Here is a 5,466-nt window from a genome sequence, read left to right as displayed (position 1 = left end):
AAGTGAATTATAGGATATGTGAATTACAACTAAAAAGTGGGCAGATAGTCACCCTAACAATAAGACAATGGTTCATCACAATCTCCCAGAAAACCTGTTAAAAAGATGCCTTGGTCCCACTCCTCTAGATGCTTATTCGTTGGGTTTGAGAAGGCCAGGGCACCTGCATGTTTAATAAGATCCCTAGATATAGCCTGACGCATACCATGGAATATTTCTCAACATGTGATTCGTATCATCTGCATCATAATCACCCCAGGTGCTTTGAGAAGCACAGGGGCCTGGTCCCAGTGCGGTTTTACTGAACTGGAATCTTTGGGAGTGGGGTCCATTATCTGCTGTTTTAATGAATTTGGTAACTGGTGCTCTCTGCAGCCAGCAATGTCCTTGTTTTTATCTTGTAGTAAACTTCCAAATGCTGTCCCACATGATAGAGACTTTGCTGATGTATTTGTCCCTCAGAAGTCAGAGGTTTCTTTTTTTCTCCCTGTTGTATGAGCTGGGATAAAAATTATAGAGATGTTGCTCAATGATCTAAGCTCAAAACATGTGTTTGTCCTGTTAAGTCTCCCATACATCTGAAGGGCTATTTGTACACTGCTGTCCTTGCTTTAGAAGATAACTCATTAGGGAGCTTCTTTAAAAGTGATTATTTAATGTCCAAGGAACACTTTTTAAGAATTTTTTCAATGCTTATTCATTTTTGAGAGAGAGAGAGAGAGAGAGAGAGACAGAACGTGAGCGGGGGAGGGGCAGAGAGAGAGGGAAACACAGAATGTGAAGCAGGCTCCAGGCTCTGAGCTGTCAGCACAGAGCCCACTGCGGGGCTTGAACCCACGCAGTGTGAGATCGTGACCTGAGCCAAAGTCAGACCCTCAACCGACTTGAGCCACCAGGGTGGCTGCAGATTGGTTGCACAACAATATGAATACACTTAACACTACTGAATTCTACACTTAGAAATGGTTAAGATGGTATATTTATGTTACGTGTTTTTTCTTTTACCACAATGAGGATAAGATAACACAATTCTTTTCTAGCACAGTGTTTTTACCATATGCACATCAAAGCTAAGTTAAAAAAAAAAACCCTGGGATCCTTGCATTCTAGAAGGAACAATCCTTGAAAAAAATCAGAATTAACTTCTTACTGAAAATATGCACAGAACTCATTTTTGATTCACAAGGATGAGGTGAGAAACCACTTTATGTTCATTTAAATATTATTTTTTGATTAGTTGTATTTTTAAAATATTTATTTACTTTTAACATTTATTTTTGAGAGAGAGAGAGAGAGAGAGAGAGAGAGAGAGAGAGAATCCCAAGCAGGCTTCACAATTTCAGTGCAGAACCTGATGCAGAGCTCAAACTCACGAACCATGAACCATGAGATCATGACCTGAGCCAAAATCAAGAGTTGGACGTTTAACTGACTGAGCTCCCCAGGTGCCCCATTTTTAAAATATTTAAACAAAAACACTTGATCCCTTTAAGTGGAGAAACAGCCTAAGAGAGTGACCCTAAGTGTGAAAGAGTGAAGGCACAGATGGGGTATTCGTTTGCCATAAGATTTTAGAGCTAATCAAAGAGAAATATTACTCTGATACAGAGCAAGAGTGGTCACGAGCAGCCAAAGAGGGTTGAGAATGATTCCCAAGTGGGTGTTGAAATTAGAATTTAGAAAACAACTTAAAGAAATATAATTGTATTGAAATTATTAAGCAAATGTTAACTATTGGAAATTAATATATTTTTAAATATTTTTAAAGTTTATGTATTTTGAGAGAGAGAAAGAGAGAGAGTCGGGAGGGGCAGAAAGAGAGGGAGAGAGAGAGAATCCCAAGCAGGCTCTGCATTGTCAGCACAGAGTCTGATGTGGGGCTCAAACTCACGAACTGTGAGACCATGACCTGAGCTGAAGTCGGATGCTCAACCAACTGAGCCACCCAGATGCCCTGAAATAAATATTTTCTAAGTTGAAAATAGTATGGAGATGGATAGTTATGTGTGATACACATTACAAGTGTATGAATTGTACACACATTATGAATGTATTGATAATACTGAATTGTACACTTAAAATGGTTAAGACAGTACATTTTATGATATGTGTATCTTGCCATCATAAAATAACCTGGAAAAAGTATCAGTAGCAGAAAAATTAATTTTGCTTAAAAAATATCCATTAATGGTATACCAACCATGCTTGAAGCAGTATACTATATACTGTGAAGTGTGGAAAGATGAGTAAGACTTTATATTTTAGTGGGACAGACAGAAATAACCAAGAGAATTAGGAGGTTCAAGAGAAGAGAAATTTAACTTTACAGTTTTAACATTTGCCACTTAAATCCACCTGGATATTGTGTCATCACTTTAAAGCCAGGGATCTATACCATCAAAGAAAAAAATCAGACTAGAGCATTAAGTACACATGAAGTAAGATTGGCTAGCACAAACAGAAAGTATGTGACCCCAGGGCACTACATTAGAGGAAGTAGTTCATACTTGAAAATATAATGTGAATTACAACAAAAAAGAAAATATAAAGTGAATAGGGATGGCAATAAAAATGCTTTTAAAAGACATATTCCTTTTTTTAAAAGCTAGTTGAGTAAAATGACTACACTTACTCTTTTATTTTTATCCTTATCTATTATTTAATTCTGCAAAATCTGGCTCTTATCCCTGCCAGTGTATTAAACGTCCTCTCAGATATTAGTAAGGACCAACTGATAGTCTAACATGAGACTACCAAATTAAATTTGGCACAACTAACAACAAATCCCCATTAAATGTTTGCTGTAGGTATTATATGCTTGGTGTTAAAAAAATAAATGCTCTTCTGGTAAGTCTCTTCTAATGACTTTTGATTGTACTTGGAATAAAATCCAAACTCTTATCAAGGCCTAAAATGCCTCTGCACACCTTTCCAATGTTCCTTTTGCTTCAGCCCTAGATGTCAGATGATCTAATCACATCAATCTTTTTTTCCAGCCTCAGGGGCTCAACAAGTGTTATTCTCTCCAGCTGGAAGGTACTCCTGAGCCTGACCTCTGCTAGCTGGCTGGTATCTTCTTACCTTTTACCTCTCAGTTTAAATGTCACTTTTCCAGAGTCATTTTTTGATAGTCTTCCTCACAGCACAATGGTTTCTCCCTGTTCATAGCACTTATCTTAACTATTAACACAGAATAATTAGTAATCACAATTGCTAGTATTAGTTACTAGAAGGTACTAGTAATAATAGCTTGTGTATCCATTCTGTCTTCACTAGAATGACAGCCGTGAGATATGCTTGTTTCGTTCATCACTGAATAAGGACATTCATCCCTGAATACCTACTGTGTCTTATATGACATATGCAAATTAGAAAAAAGACACTCCATGCCACAATTTATAAAACTGTATGTGGTAGCCCTTGGAGAACTGATCTTTTCTCACCCTAGACATGGGATCCTTTGTTTTTATTTTTTTAATGTTATTTATTTTTGAGAGAGAGAGAGAGACAGACAGAGCATGAGTGGTGGTAGGGCAGAGAGAGGGAGACACAGAATCTGAAGCAGGCTCCAGGCTCTGAGCTGTCAGCACAGAGCCTGACACGGGGTTCAAACTTATGGACCATGAGATCATGACCAGAGCCAGAGTCAGATGCTTAACTGACAGCCACCCAGGCACCCCTAGACATGAGATCTAAATGGAAGTTGAGGGGCACCTGGGTGGCTCAATCAGTTAAGTGTCCAACTCTTGATTTTGGTTCAGGTCATGATCTCATGGTTTCTGAGATTGAGCCCCAAGTTGGGCTCTGAACTGACAGCGTGGAACCTGCTTGGGCTTCTCTCTCTCCCTCTCTTTCTGCTCCCTTACCCCCTGACCCCATCTCTCAAAATAAAGAAACATTAAAAAAAATAAATGGAAGTTGAGATCTGTTTTTGTGCATCAAAATGACAGGCATACAAGATCTTGGCAAATCAGTTTGAATCCTTCAAGGCATTTTCTAATTTGAGTGAGGTAAAGTCTCTCTGATGATAAAATGTAATGAGGTAAGTCTGTAAGCCAGCAGTGGCAACATCCCACTGTGGGAGAAAAGACTAATGTAGCAGAAGAAATTAAATTGACATGTAGAGAGCCCTTGAGAAAGGCTGGCCATGCTTTTAGTGCACAAACCCCTCACTGCCACGCTAGTTCTTGAAGATTGGTTGTACAATTCTGGTGGTACATCCTTGAGATCTGTTTCTTTGAGATGGATCCTTTATGTTGGCTGTGCATAAAGAACACCTGGCTGGTTAAAATACAGTTTCTGATCTCATGAAGGACAAGCTCCTGGGGTGGGATTTGGTTAGGTTTATTAAAAGATAATGCTCTAGGCAAGTCTGTCAACTAAAGGTTCTAAAGATGTGTGAAGATAATAGAGTGGGCATAATGGGTTTAAATGCTTTCATGTAACAGGTCTGTCCATTTAAAAAAATGGCATTCTTCCATTCTCCATTCAATGCAAACATTTGTTAAATGTCTATTATGTGCCAGACACATGCTAGGTTCTATAAGTACAAAGACAACAAGGTCTTTCAAATAGATGTTTTATTCTCTATTTGATATTTAAGAAGATGATTAGTTCAGAAACTATTAAAATTTTATGTTCCGAAACCAAAAATTAGGACGTCTGTTAAAACTGTTGGTTTTCAAAAAGCATCTAAAAAAACCAAAGGCTGCCAGATTCCTTAAGGTCTTAAACCATTTTAAAATTTCATTTTAGGGGCAGCTGAGTGGCTCAGTCAGTTAAGCATCCCACTCTTGATTTCAGCTCAGGTCATGATCTCCAGGTCATGACCTCCAGGTCATGGGATGGGGCCCCACAATGGGCTCCATGCTGAGTGTGGAGCCTGTGTGGGATTCTGTCTCCCTCTCTCTCTCTCTGTCCCTTCCCCCCCATTAACATTTTTTAAAATTCCATTTTAAATATAAGCTGTTTAAAATAAAATTACACACAAATTATATTTTAACACTGAAACAACACATACACAGGACATTTTCAAGTAGAAATCAAATTAGATGATTCACAGTGACTTCAGTCCTGTACTGGGTAAAGAGAAAAAAGTCATTTCAAGTTTTTCTCAGAATTTCCGGAATCAACCTAAGTTTTCCAGAACTTTACAAAGCCAGGGCACACTTTTATCCATCACTTTGGACGTCAGGCCTTCAGCAAGGTGGGGTCGGGGGCCCCGTGTGCACCAGATTTGACGGGTGGGAAGGAGCTGCATGCAAGGAGCCTGCGGGCGCTCGCGGGACGGCTCCGAGTCTCCGTGGCGGCTGGCACCCAGCTGCCTCACCCACGGAACTTGGCGAGGGGCTCGCGCCTCTCTCCGTCCCACAACCGTCACCACCCCAGAGCGGCGCATGACACTCCCGGCCAGCAGCGCCCCAGCCAGTGGGGATACTCACCCAAGACACCTCGCTCCCTGGGCTC

Source organism: Acinonyx jubatus, chromosome E3, assembly GCF_027475565.1.
Source record: "Acinonyx jubatus isolate Ajub_Pintada_27869175 chromosome E3, VMU_Ajub_asm_v1.0, whole genome shotgun sequence".
NCBI lineage: Eukaryota > Metazoa > Chordata > Mammalia > Carnivora > Felidae > Acinonyx > Acinonyx jubatus.
The sequence above is the reverse complement of the archived record's forward strand: the minus strand, read 5'-3'. Positions refer to the sequence as shown.